This window comes from Martes martes (assembly GCF_963455335.1).
Source record: "Martes martes genome assembly, chromosome: 5".
In the NCBI taxonomy this organism is placed as follows: Eukaryota; Metazoa; Chordata; class Mammalia; order Carnivora; family Mustelidae; genus Martes; species Martes martes.
Window position 1 is genome coordinate 122,070,488 of NC_137892.1, and position 26,050 is coordinate 122,096,537.

Here is a 26,050-nt window from a genome sequence, read left to right on the forward strand (position 1 = left end):
AGGCAGAGCCATGTTGCTTTCATATAGCAGGGATATATCCACCATTCATTGTGGCTGTTTCTTGGTTCTCCAGTTGGGTTCTTGTGATAGAACCGGGATAGGAGAAAGGTTCTGGCTAGATTCTGGGGCCAGAATACTTAGGTTTGAGCCCAGGCTCACAATAGCTGTGGCCCTGGTCATTATTTAGTCTTAGCACCTTGGTTTCTTTATCTATAAAATGGAGATAATAATACTAATGTATAGTAGCTAGGTCCAGGGGGTTAACATGTAGAGACTAGAAGGATCCCTGTCACATACAGAGTGTTAATAATGCAAGCAATTATTATATGGGGCCTAAGCTCTCTCATAGGGGCCAGGCAGAGCACATAAATGAGTAAGGTATAAATAATGAAGCTCTTTCTTTTGGTCTTTCATTTCCCCATATTGTATTAAAAGTAAAAAGATAAAGAACATTTCCGAACTGTGAAGGGAAAAAAGCCCAGTGCAAGCACGATAAATGCAAATGCCCTTGACATACGGTGGGAGAACAATAGGAAGGATGAGGTCTATGGAAGGGGGGAAAGAGGACTTGGGAGACTGTACTCAGTTCCACACAACTGCTGCCAAGAGAAGCTGGAAAACTAGATTTAATGTGTGAAATTTCCCAAGATTTAAATCTTGACACCTAAGGCAAACTTTTTTTTTTTTTTTGGAAAATTTTGTGTGATTTAGGCAGTGTATGCTTTTGGGCTGTATTTGGTCCAGAAGTTGCCCATCTGAGACCCCTAAAATGTCTGCTAAGTGGTAGATTCTGAATTCTAGCCCAAGAGCCTTGGCTCTGGCTCCTGAATTCCTTCTGTGATACCTGGCTATAATGTCATAAGTTTGTTGACCTCTCTAGCTCTCTTGGTTTAAAGAGACCAAAAGATGTGCCTTTCACCCCTACTTTACCCATTTTAAATATCATTTAGAGGCTGCAGGAAGGAATAGTCAATCACAGAAAATAACACTTGCTCCTTGTTCCTGTCCCTTGCCCACCCAACAATTGCTTTGTCTTAGTTTGGAATTCCAGCCTCTCCCTAATTGCTGTCTACTGACTGATAGTGGAGACTCTCCAAGAGTCTTCCATCTGACTTGAGAAATGTCTTCTTGGCACTCATTCTGTTTAATTGCTCCCTCCTGTGGAAACACTGGGCTGTTCTTGATGCTCATTAGAGAAGGCAAGAACAAGTCTTTGGGGTTTTTTTTGTTTTGTTTTGTTTTGTTTTGTTTTTTTCCTGGCTCTTACTTGCTAAGGAAGGAGATGATAAATGTTTGGTGCTTTGGGGACTGCTTTCCAAACCACCCTGAGGCAACAATTGCTTATTCAGGCCTAAGGAAAAGAGGCAAACATTCAAGGAATAGCTTTTTAATAAAGCACTTTATGATCAGGGAAGGCAAGAGAGGAAAGTAAACTCTCCTTGACCTCTTGGGAATGTCCTTTCACCAAGACAAAGAGCAGAGAGAAAGGAGAAGCAGGAAACCAGAGCACAACATTTAGACTCAGCCAAAGGGCTGCCTCGAAGCAGTCAGGTTGACTATCACTGCTATTGTAGCTGGTCAAATAGAATAAAATAGGGGAGTTTTGACAACCCAGTTAAGCTCCAAATCTCAGATTCTCTTTTTCCGCACACTTTGAATTGGATTTGTAGAGATAAATCTTATGTAGTTGTTCCTCATCCCATCCTCTCTAATGAGGCTCCATTCTGTTTTCCTTCCTGCTTTATCTTGTAATACGACCCTATATGCACACTTGATTCTTCTATCTGCCCTCCAGTTCCTTTGTCTTCGTAGGTACCTTTCCTGTCTGACATACCCATTTCTTATCTCAACCTGCACAAATCCTGGGCTCACTTTCAATTTTGTCTTTACTAAGAAAACTTTCTGGATTTTCCCAATGCATTGGGATTTGTAAGTGTCTAGAAGAAAAAAAGACATCTTTTTCTTCCCACCCCATTCTTCCATCCTGTACCCAATCATCAGAAAAAATATATATACCCAATTGGCCAAATTCTAGGTTATGTATTGGAGAAGTTTTGCGGAGGATGGGAGCCTTTTACTTTCAGAGGCATAGATCTAGATGAACCTCTCTCTCTACACTATCTTTTATTCTTCAGCAAGAGGGGTGGAATTGAGATCTTTTCTCCTGGAAATGCACAAGTGGTTTTCCAGGATCCCTTCTCTGTTGTCTGGAATCTTTCCTTGCATGTGATACGATTGTGAATCAAAGAAGGATAGGTATGCAGGGTATAGTTTAGGAGTAGGGTGAGGTCCTTAGAACCCCATTTCAGTGCATGTTTTCCATCCCCACTCATAAGGACTTTTTTTGCATAGTGGTTAGGTTTCCAAGATCACTAAATAGCACAGAGGTATTTGTTTTATGTTTACGGTGCCCTGTGTCTCTTTCTACTATGGGAACTCTGTGGGAATGGGAGGTTTGCTCCATATATCCTCCTAATACCATCAAAACCCTCCCATTGTTTCAAATACCACCTACCTCTGAAGAGGGAGAAAGTCACCCTGGTGAAGATAGCAGTATTTGAAGCTAAATTCCCTGGATTCAAATCCAGGTTCTACCACTCTACTGCTGTGTGGTTTTAAGAATGTTATCTTTCAGTGTACCTGGGTGGCTCAGTTGGTTAAGCATCCAAATCTCAGTTTTGGCTCAGGTCATGATCTCAGGGTTGTGGGATTGAGCCCCAGGTCTGGCTCCATGCTCAGTGTGGAGTCTGCTTGAGATTCTCTCTCCCTCTATACCTCTCCCCTTGCTTTCAGGCATGCTCTCTCCTGCACTCTCAAATAAATAAATAAATCTTTTTTAAAAATGTTATCTTTCTTCCTTGTGCTTCAGTTCCTTCATCTGTATTATGGGTGGTTATAGTGCTAGGATACTCCTAAGATTTTCTGGAAGATTAATTAAGATAATATCTCCAAAATGCTGACAGCATTGCCTGGAGTAGTAAACTAGCATTCAGCAAATGTTAGTCATCTTCATTGTCATTTACATCATCATTGTCATCACGTGTACCCCCAAGCCTATCACTCCTAATTCCCTCACAGTCCTAGGCAATTTGCCTTGTCATCATACAGTTTACATATGCACATTGTCCTCTACCTATTTTCAGCTCTGCCTCAAGTCTGTTTGCTTAGTCACAAAAGGGGTCTGAAGTTTATTATAAGAAGAGTTTATCATAAGAAGAATAATAAAAGAATAGCCTATTGATGAAAATGTGCCATGAAAAAGTTTATAACACATTTTAGAGCTGAAATGAGCCTTAGAGATTATCAGGTTCAAAATTCTTTTTATAGATGAAGAAACTAAGTCCCAGAATGGAGAAGAAACCTCTGAGTCCCCCAGTCTGTAGAATAATGAATGAACAATGCAGCTCAGTTGTTGGGACACATCACCAGGGCCCTATACTGTGCAGTGCATTCCTAGAGGGTATGCAAATGCTTTATTCCTCCAGAGTCTCACAGGACAATTTAAAAACTAGAGGTGGTAGTTACCTTTGCATCTGACATACGATCAGTGTGTTCATCTAAATGTCTCTCCAAATGGCTATATTTCCAATTTAATAGGCACATTGCTGTCATATGTTAATTACAGACCAAGTTCATATTTTAAAGGACACCTCATAAGGTTTTATAAATAAGTTTAGAGGCCAGTCTGCTATGTCTCCCTACTGGGTAATTAGTTTGACCTGTTTATGATGAGAACTACCAGCAGGATTAACATAATGATGTATACAATGTAACAAGTGAAGCAACAGATCATAATGATCATTTTGCAATTCTCCCAGTCCATGTTCTGACCTAAATTCTTTATTTGCTGGTTAGCCACGCATCTTCTCATAGCACTCCCCCCATCATAAAACCAAGTGATTTGGCCAGTTACTAAACATTTCTTAAAGACGTAAAGTGTACAACTAATTGTTTACTGAAAGGGTGACCTTAAATTGTTTTTCTCTCATTCATTAAACACCAGCAATGTTCTTGTAAGTTTCATGGGCCCTTTCCAAGTGCCCAATAACCAATGGCAGTGTCTTTGCAATTTCTAGATCATTATTTGCTAATCACGGCTTATCTCACAATCAGTAATTAAAACATCACTGAAGGTCCTTTCAGAAATCAATGGACATCAAGCTAATATGGAACATCTCACCAAGAGTAATGAAGTACAGAAAGCACTTAAGCAGAGAAGATATTAAACACTGATAAAGAATCTCAAAAAAGCCAAATTCTAGTCCTTGAGAAAATGCTCTCCTCGTATTCAGCAGTCTATCTAGTCATCACAAGACAGATTGTGCACTTAACTATGTATAGACATCATGCTAGTCTTATTGCCTGGGAAGTAATCCTATTTCCTAAGGTGTTTATTATATAGTGGGGGACATGTCTCAAAATAATACTCTTATAAGAGAAAAGTATGTACTCAGGAAGTACATACACAATGCATTTATATCTGGAGATAAGAGATAAATAAAAGATAGTGGTTAGGAGCACAGGCTTTTGAGGCAGATTAGGAGTCAAATCCTGCCTGGACCAGATACCAGTTTGGCATTAATAAATTAACTCATCAGAGCATCAATGTCCTCACTGGAAAATAATAAATTTGCATTAGCGGGGATATGAGCCAAGTGTTTGGTGCTTCACACACTGGAAGGCTTAGGGAGGTAGTATTTTTACTGGTACTTACTGAGAAAATTTTTGGATATGTCAAAATAAGTGGAATATAAATATAATTAGAAGAAACTAAAGCAGACACCAGTTCAGGTAACCGTGTTGTAAAGAGAAGAATGTTAGAAATACAGGGTTTGTCAAGAGGATTTTTAAAAGCAAGACCAAAAAAATTTAGGATCAGATAGTAGAGTGGCATATGGAGGCATTCTGTATAATAGAGCAATTTTTATACCTCTGTCTGAAGGGGACCCCAAAATATCATGGCCTTGTCATGGTTAAGAGTGTGGGCCCAGGGACAGTCAGCCTGCACTTTCACTATCTTTACTGTTCAAGAGCTGGCTGATTTCAGGAGCTTAGCTTAACTTCTCTGTGCCTCAATGGCCGCATCCATAAAATGTAGTGAGTACCAGTGCAGTGAATTCTTATTGCTTTTGTTTCTAAAAATGAACCTGTTGAGTAGGATGAAGAAAAATATTCTCTAACCATCACTGAATGATTTGTAGGTCCATTGTCAAAATCTCTGGGGGCAAGCAAGTGGAAACTCAAAACCAGTCCAAGGTGAGCAGTCTGATAAGCACTGTTGGCACATGAATCTAGGTGAGGGCAAACTGGAGTAAGCCATTCTCCTCTGCTTACCCTCCTGGAGCTAGGGTGACCGTTGCCCTGCATGAGCAGATTCAGAATGGGTATGAGCAGGAAGACAACCCATTTCTGGTCCTCTAGTGAAATTTCAGTCCAATTGTCCATTATAAATGTGACTCCCAAATCCCTCAAACCTTGCATTTAAGTGGTTTTACATGATCAGTATTCTGGTTTCAGAGAAAGGGAAATGAAAACTCTCTGGAAGAATATTTCCTAATTTTAGGTCCTGAGAAATCCCCCCAAAGTAATTTTCAAAGCCAGTAACCAGCCCACAGTCTCAGATAAACAAATGCCCCAAACAACAAGCAGCTGAGAGTAGAAGCTGATAGAAACCTTAGCTGTAGAGACTGACTCCTCATGACTTCAGGGCATAAAATTATCAAATACAAATTACACAACAAGTAGACTTACTATATTTAATTAAAAAAAAAAAAGACAAACTTGAAAGTATCTAAAAAGAAGAAGAAACTTTCGTGCTATTGCATGTTTTTAAAAATTAAATAAAGAAAAGCTAAAATAGCAACTATACCTAACATTTAAAATTCAGGGGTGGGTTTGGCAGGTGATTAGATGCAGCTGAAAAGAGAATTAATAAAAGGTAGATGAGAAGAAATTATCCAGGATGCAGCAGAGAGAGACAAAGGTTAGGATAACCAATTGTCAAGCGCTGGAGAGCACAGAGGGAGAAGTCCGCTGATAATTTACTTGAACTTGGAGGGAGGGAGGAAATGGGGCAAGGGCAATATCTGAAAATGTAATGGCTTGAAAATTGCATGCAGGCCATGCAAAGCATCAAATTCAGAGATTTAAGAATCACAGTGAATCTAGTTTTTTTTTTTTTTTAGCAAATTTTTTAAAAAAGATTTTATTTATTTATTTGACAGACAGAGATCACAAGTAGGCAGAGAGGCAGGCAGAGAGAGAGGGAGAAGCAGGCTCCCCGCTGAGCAGAGAGCCTGATGCGGGGCTTGATTCAAGGAACCTGGGATCATGACCTGAGCCGAAGGCAGAGGCTTTAACCACTGAGCCACCCAGGTGCCCCTAGTTTTTTTTTTTTTGTTTTTTTTTTTTTTTTTTTTTAAAGAAAATAAATACAGGGATGCCTGGGTGGCTCAGTGGGTTAAGCCTCTGCCTTCGGCTCAGGTCATGATCTCAGGATCCTGGGATCGAGTCCCCACATCAGGCTTTATGCTCAGTGGGCAGCCTGCTCCTCTGTCTCTCTCTGTCTCTCTGCCTACTTGTGGTCTTTCTCTCTCTCTGTTAGATAAATAAAGTCTTAAAAAAAAAAAAGAAAGAAAATAAATACATATTTAGACTTACCATAATGAAATGACAAAAATAAAAGTGTCTTAAAACCAAGCAGTGGCTGTTGATTCTTCTGCTTTCTCTCTCCTGTCCTCCTGATGCTTCTCCCTATTTTCTCACTGTAAACATGTCAGCCACCCACAAAGGAAAGCCCCCTGCTCGCGTATTCTGGGAGCAGGATAGCTTGAGATACTCTCTGTAACCAGGTCATGCCTTATACATTTCCTGCCCTGACGACTTTGGTATGATCCTTCTTTACAAATTCCCTTACCATCCTAAACAAACAAACAAACAAAAACATACCCTGTGTATCAGGAAGAACCCAGGATCTCTGTAATCATTAAGAGGGGCTTTTACATCCAGCTCCTCAAAATAAAATTTCTAGCAGAGCATTGCAGTATCCTAAGAAAACCACACACATGGTGTTCAGGTTCCTGTTGTGCTGCTCACTAAGTGTGCACACTCGGGCAAGTCCCTTAACCTTTCTGCATCCTGATTTCATCATTATTAAGAGGAAATGACAATAGCACCTACAAAATAATCTCTGGGAATATTAAGCAGGGTCCTGCATGTAAAATGTTTTGCCCCAGTGTTCAGCTCAATCCACAATAAATATGTTTTCTGATTAAGTGAAATGGATTCTAGCTATGACCTTTAATTCTGAGGCCAGTTAAGAACCATGCAGGATTAGCAACAGAGATCATCAAATGCATTGAAAACTGTAGCGCTCCTCATTAACATTCAATAATTTTAATATATAAAAACAGTTTCCAAGTGGTATTGACAGGTTGGGGTTGAGGGGAATAATGCTGGTAATGGGGACCCACCTGCATGTATGTTTCTACCACTCTTTGGCAAGTCTCCTGCATACACTGTGCAAGCGATTACTACCCATGTGTGGGGGGTGTGGGAGGGGGTGCTCAGCTCCAGTCCTTTGTCCCAGAGAAAGGGTGTGTTTTCTTATATGCCCAGAGGCATCTGCACTTCTGTCCTTGAATTTATTTACCTGACAATGCTCAAGTTGACTTGGAATGGAGTGAAAGGGTGTTGGGTTTGGTGATGGGATCAGTGAGATTGAGTTTAGTGGGAAAAAGGGTGATGGATAGTGACCAATGAGATGATAGCCCAAGACCTTCCAAAACTTTAACAGATGGAAATTCAAACAACTGGAATCATTGGTACATAAGAATGAGGTCTGAAAGGGCCTTGAAAAACATCTGGCCCAGGCCCTTCAGGGTAAAATCCCCAAGAGAAAAAGTGACATTTTCCCAGTTGAAGGAGCAAACCAGGCTTCCTGGAGGCCAAGTTCTTCACATGTGGGCAGGGCTGAGTACATGCTGGGGGGCGGGGGGAGGGTGGCAAAGGCCGTTTGGGGCACAGACCTGATTTGATGCTTTTGCTTCAGTTCACAGGGGCAAGTAGATTGTTTGCTGATGTTTCAAGTGGATTAGAGACACATTGTGTAGTTTCAGTTTTGAAACTAAGAACAGACTCTTTCCCTAACTGAATGGTCCCTCACATGGAAGACAGTATTCTCCAGATGAGAAATTAAAAAACAAAAACAAAAACCCTTAATGACAATTTCTGCCAGTTCCAGACCTGGCAGAAAGAAGAGGGCTTTGAGCTCAGGGGAGGGAAGGGTCATGTTGTTATCACTCAAAGCAGAGTGGTTTGTGCAGGAGGAGCAGGCATCGTCCCCAAAACACAGGTCCACTGAGGAGTTGGGCCACCTGGTCCAGTCGTGGCAAAGAGAGCATTTGGGGCTCTAAACAGACTAAAGCATGTATCTTGCTCTTTCAGGGTGCTGGAGGGCTAAAAACTCTCTCTTAAGGGACTTATAACTCTTGTCAAGAGAAGCTGGGCGCTTTAGATTGTATAGTACAAGTACCTTACATTGAAAACCAAAACACTCTTAGGTTCAAATGGCATTTGTACCTAAATTCAGACTCTCATATGCACCATCTTGCCTATAATTCAAGGACTGGAGGACCAGTCAGCTGGCCTAAGACAGGAACCTCCTTACAAGGAAGCACTGATTTGGAGAATTTCTCCCATTTTCCTATTAATACAACATAAATGGGGATTTAGAAAAATGAGATTTGCTGAACACTTATAATGTGCCAAGTACTGTGCCAGATACATAAATTATCTGCGAAGCTCAGACCATTTATTTGAGGAAGAACTACCACCCTAATGTCCCAGAGAATTTAAGGAACTTGTCCTAGTTTAATAGTTAATAGGTGATGGAACTGAGAATAATCTGATTTTAAGATGTTTATATTCTTTCCACTATTCCACTATAGCTGTTTTCAATAAGCAGTTATTAAGGTGGTGATATTGATGATCTTGAACTAATAAGACAAGAAAAAAAAAAGGTAAGATTTATCTAGAGAAATACAGTCTACCCATGAGGAGAAAATGAAAGTAGTCACAGGTGATGATTATTTAGACTATTAAATCATTTTTCATTTTTAAAATATATTAGGTGCTAGCATGTTATTTATCCATTCAGGAAACATTTCAGCATAGTGCATTGAACTGACTTGTGCACTTAGGGCTTTAAACTGACTATATTTTTAAGTTTGTGTGAATTTTCATCTTTTCTTCATTAGTATATTGAGACATCTCAGCAGTCAGACAAAATTCAAAGTCTACAGCTATTTTTCCATGTGCATTTGTTGCATAATTGCTAGCTAATGAGCTTTATGAGAATAAAAAAATGGAAAAAAAATGAAAGCAACTCTATTTGTCTCTTTTTGGACAGCTAATGCATTTAGGAACATGTTTTCTTAGAGAAAATGTTGGGCTCTGTGCATTTATTTTTATTTTTATTTTCATTGTCATTATTATTCAAAACACCTCCTGCTTCCCTACAAGAAGATAAAAGTGTTTCATTTTTTTAAAGTGCCTAGTGATATCCCTAGGGAACAGTAGGGTATAACTGCTCCCATTTTTCAGATAAAGAAGCACAGAGCTATTTAGTACTTTTCCTGGGTCACATGGCCAATTTCATAGAAAATCTAGAAACTGGGGGCCCTTCTGTGTTCCACTACTGTATTCTGGCATTGTGGGAAATCCACAGCTCGGTCCTGGATGCCTTCTTTTAGTAACAACCAGGGATGGATATGGGAATACTAATGGCTGTGTAATAGATCCCATTCCCGAAGTCCCACACCTCTGTTAAATTAGACTGGGGGGAGCACAAAAGAATAGATTATCCCAGATGTCAAAAGAGGCATATTTTCCAATCTCCCAACCAAAATACAACAGACTTTTCAGGAATGAGGCTCTAGAATCTAGATCTCCACAAAAGTACTTAGGATGGCTCTGATATTTAGCAAGGAAGGTTTGGGAAGTATTAAATTGTTTCTAGTTTATGTGATACTTGAAGACCCTCTTAAGTATCTCCCATATCGGAGATCATTGTGGAAGTAGCATGGCTTGAGTTTGAATGTTGGTTCCGCCACTTGCTAATTGGGTGAACTTGAACAAATTATTTACTATCTCTGAATTGTTCGAATTGACAATAGGTTAAAAAGATGAATAATATAAGGGTAAAATACCTTAAAATAAAATCAAACAAAAACTGTTTGAACAGAATAAGAATGCAATTAATCGTTCCTGCTGGTAGAAATGGTAATGGCAGTGGTAGAAGTAATATTGGCCTTCTTGTAGTTCTTGTCCTTGATACCTGCTTGTAAGAAAATTCTTATATTGAGAGAACCATTCCTCTTACTTCAATTTCCAGCCATCTGTGTTAGGTTTGACTGTCTTAAGGATGGACTACTTTGATTTCTTCCATGTGAAAGACCTGCTCATTGGGGCACCTGGGTGGCCCATGGCTCAGTTGGTTGAGCGACTGCCTTCAGCTCAGGTTATGATCCCAGGGTCCCGGGATAGTGCCCATGTCAGGCTCCCCACTCAGCAGGGAGTCTGGTTCTCCCTCTCCTTCTGCCCGTCTACTCTGCTCATTCTCTCTCTTTCTTTCTTTCTCAAATAAATAAATAAATAAATAAAAAGAAGCCTGCTCAAATATTTCCTAATATCTCTTGTCCCTGTAACCCAATTCTTCTTTTCTCTAGAATTGTTACCTGACTTTTCTCTAGATCAGTTCCTTCAACAGTTTCCCATAAGAAATGAGCCTGGTCCAGGGTCTGTAAAGGGATAGGAGTCTTTAGGTGTTTTCTCCATTAATGAATCCCTCTGACCCACGATTGACCAGTGTTCCCATACAGTTGTAAGACAAGAGCTGAAGACATCATGTCTACTACATCATTGCTTCTCTAACATTTGAATCACCTGGGAATACGTTCAGAATGAAGATTCTGAGTCAGGAGGTCTGAGATGAGGTCCCATACAAGTTCCCAGGTGACACTACACTGCTACATGGGCTACACTTTGAGGAGTGAGGCACTATATCACTACATGTCCTTCATACCTACATTTATATGGTAAATTCTTGCTTTAGTTAATCCTACAAAAAATAAAATGGTCTCTGTAGTTGGATTTATATAATTTCTACTGTCAGAAAATGACAATTCTACAACTGAATGTGCCTTCCTTTTTGGCCTTAGCTGTCAAAAAAAATACTGCCTGTCTATTATCTTCTCAGTGCTGGTTCCTATAAAAATGTATAGTGCCAGATTCTTTTAGATGGGCATTTTCTCTGTTAATGCCCTCTCTTGAAATTTTGTATTAGTTCATGTTTAAATCTCTTTAACAATAAGGCTTCCCATCATTCAGGATTAATAGTGGCAGTATTTGTCTGATGAGGGACTTACCTAGGAGCTAATTTTGGCTTCCACAACTGGCTGTTCCCCTGACCACTTATGTCTTGCTACTGTGAAAAGACAAGCCAAACAGTTTGGAATTGATGTCATAAATTGAAAAAATAACCCCCTTCAGCTTCCTATGGTATTAGTTGGGCTAGATGTCACTCTATAAAAATGGCAGTGGTGTGGGATCTTCATTTCAAGTCCAGGGATTTGGGTAGGGAAGAACAATTTGGAGGTATTTTTGTATTATCTTTCTTTCTGTATGTATATATATATGTATTCGGGTATGTAGGGAATTGGTACTTCTGTGCCTAGCATGGAGCCCAATATAGGGCTTGAACTCACAACCCTGAAATCAAAACCAGAGCTGAAATCAAGGATCATTTAACTGACTGAGCCACCCAGGTACCCTTTCCTTGTTTATTTTTTAAAATATTTTAAGATAAGATTAAAACTTATGGGAGTGGTGCCTGGGTGGCTCAGTCAGTTAAGCATCTGCCTTGGGCTCAGGTCATGACCCCAGAATCCTAGGATTGAATCCTACCAAGGGCTCTCTGCTCAGTGGGGAGACTGTATCTCCCTCTGTCTGCTGCTCTACCTACTTGTGCTCTCTCTCTCTCTGTGAAATAAATAAAATCTTTAAAAAAAAATGAGTAAATACAACTTACAGGAAATTACAGCCACGCTGAAAAATGGGATGGAGTTTCCTCAAGAAATTAAAAATAGAGCTACCCTACAACCCAGCAATAGCGCTACTGGGTATTTACCCCAAAGATACAAATGTAATGATCTGAAGGGGCACCTGCTTTATAGTGGCTGTGTCCACAGTAGCCAAACTATGGAAAGAGCCAAGATGTCCAACTGACAGAAGGATGGATAAAGAATATATAGAGTGTATTTATACATACACACAATGGAATATTACTCAGCCATCAGAAAGGATGGCATTTACCAGTTACATTGACAGGGATGGAACTGGGGGGTTATTATGCTGAGTGAAATAAGTCAGTCAGAGAAAGACAGTTATCATATTATTTCACCCATATGAGGAATATAAGAAACAGCATAAAGGATCATAGGGGAATGGGTTGAAAACAGAATGGGAAGAAATCAGGCAGTTAAACAATGAGAAACTCTTAATTATGGGAAAGAAACAGGGTTGCTGGAGGGGAGGTGGGTGAGGAGATGGGGTAACTCGGTGATGGGATTAAGGAGGGCACATGATGTGATGAGCACTGGGCATTATATGTAACTGATGACTTACTAAACTCTACATTTGAAACAAATGATGTACTTTATTATTGGCTAATTGAATTTAAATAAAAATAATAAAACTTCTAGGAAATTATAAATATAGAAAAAAAATAAGGGTCAAAAATTCCATATGCCAACCAGTTAGAGACATATATTTTTTTCCTTCCAGAACTTTATATTTTATTTCTGTATATGCATGTATAATTTACAAAACACTCTAAATAAATTATTATTGGCTAGAGCATATAAAATTGCTATTTTTATAGGCCAAAGCAGTTGAATTTACCAGTTTTTTATAATTCGAACTGTGTGTATACATGTGTGTATAAAACCTGTTTTTAAGGTTAAAGTCTATTATAAACATTACCCTGTTTTATCTTCAACAACATAACTAAAGATGGTAATATTAATGTCCCAGTACACATTTTACCAAACTTCAGTTGGACACTTAGTTTGTTTCAGACTTCTTCATTATTTTAAGCAGTGCTCAGTAAATATCCTTATGAAGAAATGTTTGTATATACCCACAATAATTTTCTAAGGAAAACCCCCACAGTTGGATCAGTGAGCTGAAGATTACATGTATTTTAAGTGTTTTTGATACAATTTAAAATGCCAACATATGTGTCAGCTCACAGTCTTAATATATTTTAATTCCCTCTAGTTTGATGGATGGAAACTGGATATTATTTGCTCTACATTTTAAGGTGATGGCTTCTGTTAGTATTTTTATCTTTCATAAATTGCCTACAATGTAATCGTCTTTTGTGTATTTTACTGGTTTGGCCATCTTTAATTTCAAGTTATAAATTTCTTTTATATTTTTGATGTTGCCTGTTCTGTCATGGATGCTGCAAAATTGCACATTTTCAGTTATCTTTTATTATTCTTCAAGGCAGATTTTTAAAAATTGTGTGGTATCAAATTCCTATGGAGCCTATATTTTATTCTTTTCAAGTATAGTTTTTGCATTTTGTGCTTAGAAATTCCTTACACCCTCAAATTATTGAAAGTGTTTTCTAGGGTTTTGGGTTTGTTTCCCCCCCCCCCCAGTTCCTTGTTCCTTTTTTTTGTTTGTTTGTTTTTTAAGACTTATTTATTTTAGAGAGTGCATGCATGCTTGAGTGGGGGAGGAACAGGAGAAGGAGAGAGAATCTTAAGCAGAATCTTAATCTTAAGCCCATTTGGTGTGGAGACCAATACAAAGCTCAATCCCATAACCCTGACATCATGACCTGAGCTAAAACCGAGAGTCAGATGCTTAACTAGTTCCTAGAGAGGCATCCTAGTCAGATGCCTCTCTAGTTCCTTTTAACTATTCAGTTAGTCCAAGTTTATTTTAGGGGATTATTTGAGACAAAGATCCAGCTTTCTGTTTCTCTGAGCACAACTTAATGTATTTTTATTTTATCTTTTATAAATTTCCTACAATGTACTGGTTTGGCCATTTTTAAATTTTCAAGTTATAAATTTCTTTTATATTTATATTTATTTACATCTTAAAATTGCTGCTCTAAAATGATATGTTATCCTAAGCTAAATTGTGGGACGTACATGTGTCTGTTTCTGGAATTTCACTTTCATGTCATTCATCTGCCTGTTCTGCAGCTATTAATGGGATTGTAATAACTAAATTATTATACAAATTCTGAATGGCTGGTGAGGTAAGTCACCCACTGTTCTTTATCTTGGAACTTCCTCTGGCTATTCTTTTTTTTTTTTTTTTTTTTTTAATAATCATTACCTCACTTATGATGAAAGCAATTCCATTGAGATACAATGAGAATATCAAATTTTAAAATTTACAGGAAATTAAAATATTTGAAATTTTGAACTTTTACTCAAAAACATGGTAACCCTCTTTACTTCTACGAGGTGTTCTTTTATGTCTGTAACTAAAGGTTTATTTCAAATAGGTCCTACACATTCCTAATTAAGTTTAGTTTAATACATTTTCTATTTTTTTTATTTTTTAATACATTTTCTATTTTTAATTATTGTATGAAAAGATTAAAAAATTTGTTGAAAAAATCAAATTTGTTAGTGATTTTTAAAGACTCCAAGGTAAGTTATCATTGTCTTTCCTTAATAAGTTATCTTACTAAATTCCAATAGGATTAAATAATTATTCCATTTTCCCTTAGGCTCATTATTGTTAGTACTCCTATAGTTAATACAAATTTAGGCTGTCTTTTCTAATAAGTTTTATATTTTTATTCCATTTATCTTACATGATTTTACTGATCTTAATGTCTATAATTTTATTTTATTTTATTTTATTTTTCAAAGATTTTTATTTATTTGCCAGAGAGAGACAGAGAGAGTACACACAAGCAGGCAGAGAGGCAGGCAGAAGCAGCAAGAGAAGCAAGCTCCCTGCTGAGCAAGGAGCCCGATGCGGGACTCGATCCCAGGACCCCGGGATCATGACCTGAGCCGAAGGCAGCGGCTTAACCCACTGAGCCACTCAGGTGTCCCAGTCTATAATTTTATAATCTTGCGGATGACAGAATTATTTTCTTCATTCAGATTATAGTTGGTAGGTCATTGTAGTTTTACCTTGAGTACAATGCCAAAAGTTGATTTTAGATAACTTTTTTTTCCCCAAGTTAAGATATTGGCATTCTTTTCATGGATTAGCAAGAGTTTCTAGCTGTAATATGTGTTCAGTTTTGTCAGTTGGATTTTGACCTCTACTGAGATAATTCTTCTTTGATGTATTTATCGACAAGTTGCAGTCATAGGTTTCCTAATATTGTACCATTATTGTATGCCTGAATAATCCATTTGTTTATGGTATATTCCTTTAAAATGGCTTTAGGTTATTTTTATTTTCAATTTTAATACTGCTACATATTATTGACAGTTAGGATTCATGTTTAGAGGTGTTTATCTTTTTGATATTTTCATTAGGTTTCATCATGAGAGTTATGTTAGCTTGATGAATATAATTGGGGAGGTTTATTACTGGTTAATGCTTTTGAGCTAGGGTACAGGAGATAAAACATCTTGTGTCAACAGTTTAATTTGCTTCCTACTTTCCATATGTTATTAGCTATTTGTACTCCTTACTATTAGAGTCATCCATTATGAGGCTATTCCTCTGAAACAACACTTAGGAAATAGAAAAGTTTTTGTCTCTAGTTTGTTCTTTTTTATTTGACTCGCAGTAGCTTTCTAGGTGTTCAAAAATTTTTCTCTCTTTTCTCATCTTTCCAAAATGAGTCTTACGCTCAGCTATTCAACATTAGCTCACTTAGACTATGTGCAGTTCTGCATTTAAATCTTTTAAATTCAGATTAAAAAAATAAATGAAACCAAGCCCACAAACATTTAACTACAGTGTTACTTGACAATTAGTAGGAGATCCACCAGCCTGCACAAGGAGAGGTTGTTAGGTGATAGTTGAGTGAGAGGGCCCTGACATGGTCAGAAATTCCTTCTTTGTGTTTGTTGGCATAACCCAAAATTAACTGGAGCAATATATCTCTAACAGAGGAGTGATCTTTGGGTGGAGAAAGCTACTATTGTGCCCATATTCTTTGGATAGAACATAGAATAAGCTCCAATATGCCATATGAGGGGCTGCCCAGAGTTGCTACTAGAATAAAAACGACATTTGTTAATTACTCTTTTCCCTTTGTGAATTTGAGAATATAGATATATGAGTGCCCACTGGAGATTCTTTTCATGTGATAATTAAGGGTCAGTTTGTCTCTCTCTCCTTCTGGTGTCCTCTGTGTTTTTTTCTTGTAAAATAGTCCCACTTTTTAAAATAAGCCCAATATTACCCTTATTTCTATTACTGGTAAGGATTGATGTATTCTTTTGGTCATTTGAGTGGGAAGGCAGAACAAAGGGACGGAAGTTCACAAAACTAAAAGCGTGTCCCCAGTTCCTGACCTTTTCTCATAGATACACACTGTCCTTTGACCTTACCCTAAGGGAACTTGTCCAAGTGAGTCAAACAGAAGTTTTCACACAAATATTACATGATTCTAAGGGTGGGCCTTTCCTGTTTTAGAGACTTAGAAAAGGTTTATTATAAGAGTTTTTGGAGCAAAGAGCTAGTTAGGATCATTGTGTGAGTTGTCAGCATCAGTGATCCCATGGCCTATGAAGGGGGTAGGGGGATGACTGTCAACACCAAGGAAATAGGGTCCCCAAAGTTAAGTGTATGAGTACTGGATGTTTTCCTAATGGGTAATTGGAGCAAAAACATTTTTGCTGCTATTGTGTACTTTATATAGATTTATCCCTATTCTACATCAATTTAAAAATCAACTTATTCTTGATTTTACCCATCTAGGCTATGAGGCCTGAGGAACTAGAGTCACCTTTTATATACACAAGGCTGTGATAATGCCCACTATTTTATAGAGTAGGAAAGTGAAGTTCACAAGGGTAGGTGATCTCTCTGGGTCATTTGGCTAATATGAAATAAGACCAGAAACCCAGGTCTTCAGATGACCGGTGTGCAACCGTTCCCATCCCACCATTTTGCAACCTGTTTCAGGATTTTGGTGTCACTTTTTTATAAGGAGATTTCTCAGAGGCCATTTCTATTTCTGACCCAGATCTAAAAGCCAAACTGAAGCAATTCATACTCTACTAACTGAAGTGTTTTCCCTTAGATTCTTTAGAGGAATTAGTCAAAGGAAAATCCGATAATGCTTCTAGAAAATTGGATGCTACTGTACTATTCTGTAGGCAGTACATTCTCTGACCCCAGCTTGAGCTCAGTGCATACCCTGACACCGGGGGACTAATTGGCCATGTAATTGTTATCCTTGCCAGTAACTGCACAAGCTGTTCTTATTCATATAAGCACCTAATCTTTTTCCAAATTCTTCTTGCTTCAATTTGCCTCAATAATATCCTGCAGTAATGGATAATTGCACATTGTGTAGAGAAGGATTTCCTTTGATCTTCTCTAAATTTAGACTCTGCTGATTTCATTTACTGTCCCCTTCTGAGTAGGCAATAGGACCAGGTAGCAAGGAACACTGAACTAGATACCCTACAGCATTTCATTTATGTTCCTCTATCATATATCAGGTAACACTTCACTCTCTCCATTTCCCCTGCTAAAGAGATAAACTCTTTGTCCTTGCCTGGAATCCTCCCTGTTATACTTACCCAGCCATTCTAATTATTTCTGCTGCAATCAGATAGACCTGGCAGCATTGCTCAGGTTCAAAGGAAGAATAAATGGAGATTAGATCACTGACTTTGAGTGTCTGGAGGCATGTCAGGAGGATAAAGGATAAGACTTATCCTGAATGGTTTAAGAATTTGAACTAGAAACTGCACAAGTTGCTGAAAAGTGGACTTGAACTCAGTGAAAGGTGGGGGGTTATATATTAAATAGAATTATCCATCTAAGAAGTGGTCAGAACAAGTTCCTCTTATGGGAGTCCTCGAAGTTGTTAAAGCCTGAGCTGAAAATCACTCAGTTCTGGGTGGGTGACCCTGGGTGGGCCACTTCACTTCTTTCAACCCTTCTAATTTATTTTGTGTAAATGGGTATGACTACCTGTTTGGGAGACCTTATATGACCACTACTTAACATCATAATTAGTCCTCTCAGTGGAGGTTGAGAGCTAAGAGGCAGGATTTTGGATATATTTGAGAGATAAAATAAAAAATACTTTATGGTGAACTGTTTTGAAGATTAGAGAGAAAGAGGTATCAGGCAACAATTTACTTGCTAAGGATCTCACATACATGGAGAAAACGTATGAAGCATAAAATATTTTTACATATAAAAAACATAAAGTTGTCATTTTGCAATATATTAAATGTTATAATCACTTAAATAAAGAAGTAGAAAAGCACAGAGAGGGCTCCCTGGAGGAGGCAGTGATTGATCTGCATTGTAACCTGTGAGTGGGCATGAGAAGCAGGGCAAGGGCATACTGAGCCAAGGATGATGATGATGACAGGGATGACATATATTGACTATTAATAGCCAAGGAATTGTGCTAAGTAAGTACATGCATGATTTGATTTAACTTCATTTTAAATATAAAGGGACTGAGGTTCAGAAAGCTTAAATAATTATTGCATGGTTGCACATCCAGTCATCGGTTGAGCTGGGATTCAAACCCAGAGCCTGTGTCCTTAATAATTTTGGGACACTGGTTGAGATAGCTATATTAGAAGGGATTCTTAGAAATTCATCAGTCTTAAGGGGTCACCCTGAGTGCCTGAGAGTTAAGTTTGCATTCTTAAACTTGTTGGAAAAATAATTCTAGTATAGGGCAGCAAAGAGGTAAAAGAGACAGGCACAGAGGAGACTGATGATTTTGAGAAAATGGGATCATAGGAAACCTCATAAAGGACTGAGTGATGAGTGTTCGCGCAGCACTCAACTATATTGCCTGAAAATTGAATGGATGAGAAGAAGGAGGCTGTGGACAAGGAAAGTTCCCACAAGAAACCAGTTGGCTGACTCCATAGTAACTTCAGGGTGGAGACTGAGTTACTGGATGTGGAAAGAAACAAGTATAGATTCATGAACGTGACTTCAGAGATCTCTTAGTCCAAACCTCTTCTTCATCATACCCGGCTCATTTAACAGAATCAGGTTTGGCTGCAGGACCAGAAACCTGTTCAAGCTGGCAGCAGCAAAAGACAATTTGTGGTAAGAATAGGGAGAGCTCAGAGAATCTAGGACAGTTGACCATGCCCCCTCAGAGCCTCAATTAAACTAGAAATAGAAGCTATATGCTTGGAACCTGGGCAGGTATCTCCATCTCTGAAGGGCCTCTGCTTTGTGCTCTCTTGAACACTTATCTCTGCCTCCTCACCTTGATCAAAAGCAGCATTGCTGCCCAAATCCTGTCTCTGTGAAACATCTCCACCCAAGAGCCTTCCATGGGTTGGCTCCAGTTCTACAAGTCATAGTTTAGGTTCACAAGAGGGAAACAAACTGGTTGTTCATTGGTTTTATGGCACGCTACAATATCCCTTTTAGGAGCTGGGAGTATGGAACACAGATGCAGATATATTTGGAATAAGTAGCATCCTAGAGGAGAAAATGTTGTTACAAAATCACACAGCTAGTGAGGAGCAAAACCGAGGTTTTTCCAATTTGCTCAGGATCCCTTGCTTCCTTCTGCAATGCCCAAGAAGAATTCTCTCTAACAATGTTTCAGTGGCTAGACTTAAGCAGGCTAGAATGGGAAAGAAAGCTGTTGATAACAATTTGAGGTGCTATTATTTCTGCTTCTATTTGACTATACAAAATTTTTTAAAGATTTTATTTATTTATTTGTTTATTTGACAAAGAGAGAGCAAGAGAGAGAACACAAACAGGAGGAGTAGTAGAGGGAGAGGGAGAAGCTGACTCTCCACTGAGCAGGGAGCCGGACACAGGGCTCCATCCCAGGACATTGGGATCATGACCTGAGGCAAAGGCAGACGCTTAACCAACTGAGCCACCCAGGCACCCCTGACTATACAAATTTAAAATAACTTTACAAAGGCATCAGGGAAATACTCACCCCTTACCCCCAACATGCACACCCTTTCTTCAGATGTCTTGGCAGGCATAGCTTATCTATAAGGTTGATTCCAGAAACGATTCCAAGGCAGTAATTCCAACATAGACAATATTGAAATTTTTATTGAATTCACAGGTGGGAGAGCTGGTATCAAGAAAGGTAAAAAAAAAAATTGTCCATAGTACAGAGTAGGTCACTGGCCAAGTGGGACTAGAATACCCGTGTTCTAGTGTTCTCGGTGTCTTACCTCTCAGTGCATTCTTAGTTCCTAATATTCTGCCAGTAGGTCTTATCTCATAGGTCAAGTTCAGCTGGCTATTTTAGCAGCCTGGATTATTTCTGGGCAAGGTTTCTGAGACCACATCAATTCTTAACAGAAAAGAGTATTATGATTAATTTGTAATGTCTGCTTTGTGTGTGGGAGATGGGTATGGTGGCATGTTAGCCTATGTGCTTACCATCATAATTTGCCTTATCTTCTCCTCCCTGCCTCATTGTGGTGGGGCTACTCCCAGTAAGCAGTAGACTATATTCCATGTATGGTGTCTTCACATGATGGAAGTCTTTCCTTTGCTTGCATTCTGATTGAATTCCATCCTCTCTGACCAGAAAAGGATCGATTAAAGTTAAATTTGTTTCAGCTAAATTGATCAGATGGAATAGTTGTTCAGTTTTCTAATAAATATCCACCTTCTTCTAGTTTATTTGCCTGGACTCTTGAAAGTAACTCAGAATTTTAAAGGTATACTCAGACTACTGGTGGTAATAATTGCTATGTTATATAGTACTTTAATTTGTAAAACATTCTGCTATTTCTTTATTCTTATGCTTAAAAGAACCATATAGATCAACTAACCAATGGAAAAAAAATATTATTGTGTGTTCTATACTAACTCCCTCCATGAAATTCATTTAAATTAAAGCAGGCAAAAATGAAAGAGAATCCTATCATTTAAAATTGTGCCTTTGTTTTGCTTCTTATAGCTGATCTAGTCTGTTCTAACTGTAGGGCATTACAAGGTAATGCAAGGGCACTGAACCATAGATAATGGAAGCCCAGATTTTGTGTCTAATTGAGTGACTTTGTTCCAATATCCCCACGTCAGATAGCTCTTCTTATTGTGTCTGTTAGAGGGGGCTATGCTTGGAAAAAATCTGATTACTGAACCCAGACCGTATTCTGAATCACTTTTGCCCTCTGATGAAGAAATCTGAGTGCAGAGATATAAAATATTTTTGGTGTCATGAGATAGCACTCATTTTGTGACTGTGCCTGCTATATCACTCTGATGAGAGAGATTCTCAGGCTACCTCTGAACTTAGCAGAAGGAATGACAGTGATCCATAATGCAGTGCCTGACAATGACATGGGCTGAGCTGTTTGTTTTAATCATTCTTTTAGATGAGCTATCCCCCCACCAGAAGTCTTAATTCTTTTCCCCAGAATGTGTTTCTGCCTGGTTTAGGTGGATCTGAATCATAGCCACTTAAAGTCTACAATCTGAGAGTACCATCCTACCTACCCCTACTCATGATGGGAATGACCTCCCAGAAATTCTTTTCTCATTCACTAGTTCTTCATCCAATCAGTCTCCAAGATATATCCCCAGTGAATAATCTCACAGAAACCCCAAGGGTGGTATTAAAAAAAAAAAAAAAAAAAAAGTTTACATCTCTCATACCTGGCTGTCCATGCTTCTCCTTCTTTAGAAGGTGATACCTACTTTGAATGGTTCATGAATAGAGTTGGGGACTGGTATAATAAAATGCCACTGGATTATGAATCAGGAGACCAATGTTACTGTCCTACTTCTACTTCTTTTCTGTGAGCCCTAGGGGAGGCACCTCCACTTCCTAATGAAGATGGCCCGAGGAGAATCATTGTCCTTATTTTACACAACAGAAGATCAGAGCGGTGCCTGGATCAGGACTTCTCAACTTTGGCAGCAGCCACAGACCTAGCAGTCTTTCTACCACATTTATACTGCAGTCATAGTTCCACCTTCCGAATTCTGAGATCAGTCCTGTAGAAAGAGAGACATTCAGCATCTTGGAAAGAAACAAGAAAAATGGTTCCTTTAGAAAAACAGAAGCCTTCAGGAGCCATTCATCTACAGTCTCTCTCTCTCTCCCCGCATTAACCCATCTGTCCACTGAGCCATTGTACTCCCACATGATCTGGCTTTAAGGACAAAGACAGATTGTTCTTTTGGGAATAGTCAGGATCAGGAAAATGCGTGCCTTGTCAAACCCTCTCTTCCTCTGCAACCTACTCAGAACTCCTAAGGATCATATCCTTTAAGCTGATTTAAATTCCCAGAGAAGGAAGAGCCCCTATTTCTGGCTACTTACCTTCCTCCTTGTTGCTAGAATCCTTAGTGCTCATCTATAGACTAGGAATTTAGTGTAAGGAACCAAAGAATTTATGTAGTCTTATCACTTCAATGTACATGGAGAAACTTGAGATCTAGAGATGGAAGGATTTTCTCAGGGTCAGATAATACATGAGTGGCAGAGCTTGGACTAGAAGTCAGGTTTCTAGATTAGTGTTCCTACAAGGAAGGGTGTTCAATCTCATCCAACAAATATTTTTGGATATTTGATGGGGGCTATTGTTCTATTAAAAGACATCCTAACATTTAGTGGGATAAAACAACCATTTAATTATGCTTAATAACTTCACACATTGGGAATCAGGGTACCAACAGGAAGGACAGATTTTTCTTTGCTGTATGATTTTATGATTTGCAGGACCTCACCTGGAATGGCTTGAATATCTGAAGTCTGGTTCATCCGAGGCTGGAGAATCTACTTGCAAGATAGATTCTTTATTCACGTATCTGGATCCTGGATTGAAGTAGCTAAAGAAGGATATTAGCCTAGACTGTTTACTAAAGAACCTGTGTATGACCTTTGTAGCATGGACATCTCAGAGAAATGGAGTTCTTCTATAGCAGTTCAGGACTCCCTAAGTGAACATTCCCAGCAAACAAGGCAGAGTCTGCCTGATCTCTTATATTCCTCTCAAAAGTCACAAAGTATCACTTCCACTGAACCATATTTGTGAAAGCTTTCCCAAATTGAAGGTCAAGAAACATACATCCTGCCTCTCAATGGAAAGAGTATCAAAAAATTCACAGTAAGGTTTTAAACCCGCCATAACCAGTCACCTCCTAAGTCAGTGTCTCAGGTAGATGTAACCATTAAGATTTCTCCCAGGATGGAGTTGATCTTGTTGATAAAGAGACAGACCTAAACAAACACATACAAATAATAGAATATAATTAGATTTTGACAGTAGCAATAAAGGACACGACATGATCAACGTTTAATAGGGCAAAGTAAAATGATGAAATGAGAGAGGAAGTGGTGAAGAATGAGAGAGGAAATGGTCAAGAAATATTTCTCCAAGGAGGTAATACTAAGCTGAAACCTGAAGGATGAGGACTCATCCATGAAGCGCCAAGGGAAAAGCATTCTAGGTAGAAAGGAAAGCGCAAAGGCCCTGGGGCAGAAGTAAACTTAAGCAGACAAATTAAAAGACCCCAGTGTGGCTGAGAAAGAACAAGTGTGAGAAACAGAGAAGAGGCTGCATAGGTGGGTGGCAGGTAATGTGAGACTCTGTGTGTCCTGATAAGATATACAGCTTCTATCCCAAACATGATGGAAGGTCATTAAAAGTTTTAAAGTTATCTCTGTGGCATGGATGAGCACAACTAGAGTGGGATATTAATGGTAATGGGAGATGATTTGGGTGGATATGGCCATGTGCCAGACACAAAACACAGAATACATGTGCAAGGATGGAGTTCAAGGAAAGTAGATGGAATGCAGAATATCTTGGGGGCAAAAAGACACAAGTTTCCAATTAGTTTTGAAGTGAGAAATAATAAAAAGGAACCAAAGAAAATTTTCAGATTTTTGGCTTGACTGGTTGGGTCGATTTTGCTGCCAGTCAGTAAGACTGTTTCACCTTCCACATTATCTCTGATCACCATTTATGCCTCCCCAAACACCGAATCCATGTGCATACTTTTGGAATGCAAGAAACAAAATCTTTTACTCAAACCTACATAAACAATGTTATGTTTATTATGTCTGTAACTGAAATTCAGAGGAAGGTTAGGCTTACTAATACTGCCACAGACCCAAGATTTTTCCTTATCCTACCTTCCTACTTTCCTTATTCTACCTCCCTTAGTATTCACTTCATTGTAATGCTGAGTACTTAGTGGTGATAGTATGGCTGTTACTAATATTTGGGGCTATGTAGTGTGTTGTTTATGTCCTGCAGAGAAGAGACAGGCAAGACACACAGATTGAGAGAGAACCCAGTCAACCAAGCATGGACTGAAACCTTCCATTTGTACCAAATAAGGTTACCTCTGACCCCAGCAGTTATCCAAAAAAGACCATGGGCTGCTTACTTGGACCAATTAAATGTGTACCTAAGTACACATTTAAGTAAGGTCACCCTTCCTTGAGTCATATATAAGAAGCACAGCTTCCTGAACATATGTGGAGTTCTATAAAGAGCAAATAAAATATAAAATATAAAATAAAATAAATAAAATATAAAATATAAAATAAAATATAAAATATAATATAAAATATAAAATAAAATATAAAAGAGCAAATAAAAGTGAGATAGATGCTGGGTGCCTAATAAAAACTGTTAAAAGTTCTTACCAGGCCACATCTGGACCTAGAGGGACAAAAACATCTTTGTCCAAAGGAGTAATTCTGTCACAAAAAAAATTCAGAAATTGTGGTTGGCCAGACATGTTGTTGATAAGAGACATTTTGCTGATAGATGAACAATTTACAGATAAGACCTCTCCTTATTGGTGGTAGCCCACATCCTTCTCCTCCCAGGAAGGCTGCTGCAGTGGAAACCAATGTGTTGTCATAGGAAAGGCTTGGTCTTCCCAAAACGTCTCCTTCCAAAGTGTCACAGTTTCAAGTAGTGGAAGATAAATCTGGAGGGGTGCAAAGCACAACACTAGATTACTCAGTGCTCTGAAGAAGACATCACACTGTAAGGTGATATTTGGGAGTTAAAATGTTGCTTCAAGGAGAAAACTCTACCAACATAGTAACATGCCATGAGCACTCACTTTTAATCCTGTCAGAATATCCATCATGCTCTCTTCAATCCTCACTGGAGTCTGAATTAATACATTTTTGTGGGTCAAGCTAGCAAGTGCTCTCAGGAGGAGGAACTCTGGTAGAAGGAGGTAGTCATCATCTTCTTACCTTTTAAGCTTCTGCAACTCCCTGGTGCTTGTTAATGAGTGAAATATGATAAACATTTCTACTAGTACATATGAGGAAGTTGCCATTTAAAGGAATCTGATGAATAAAAAGTATTTAATGGTTTATAACTGGCAGGGCTAGAATAAAAAGTCAAGACTCCTTGAGTATTATTAGGGTGACTATAATTTACTGTCCAAACTGGGAAAAATTTGAGGATACTGATAATTGCTTTGGGACAGCTGGCAAAAGCCAGCACCATCTTGGGCAAATAAGGACTCAGGGTTGCTCTAGACTGTCAGAATAAAGTGTGTGATTGGAGATATTTTATGGATGTAACAAGGAAGTGATTTAAACTTAGTCAATATAAGATATAAATACTAGCCAATTATTGTTTGTTTATCCTACTTTTGTAGCTTTTCTTTATTCTTTCTTTTCTTTTCTTTCTTTCTTTTGCTATATTTTAAAATTTCTATCATTTACTGTTTTTACCCCAGAAGTTTTTTTACATCCACATGGTTTAAAAGATGAAACTTTCCATTTTGAATTGTGACCCAATAAAATATTTTCCACTATAGATTTTAATGAACTGTTGTTTTTAGTATTCAAAAATAA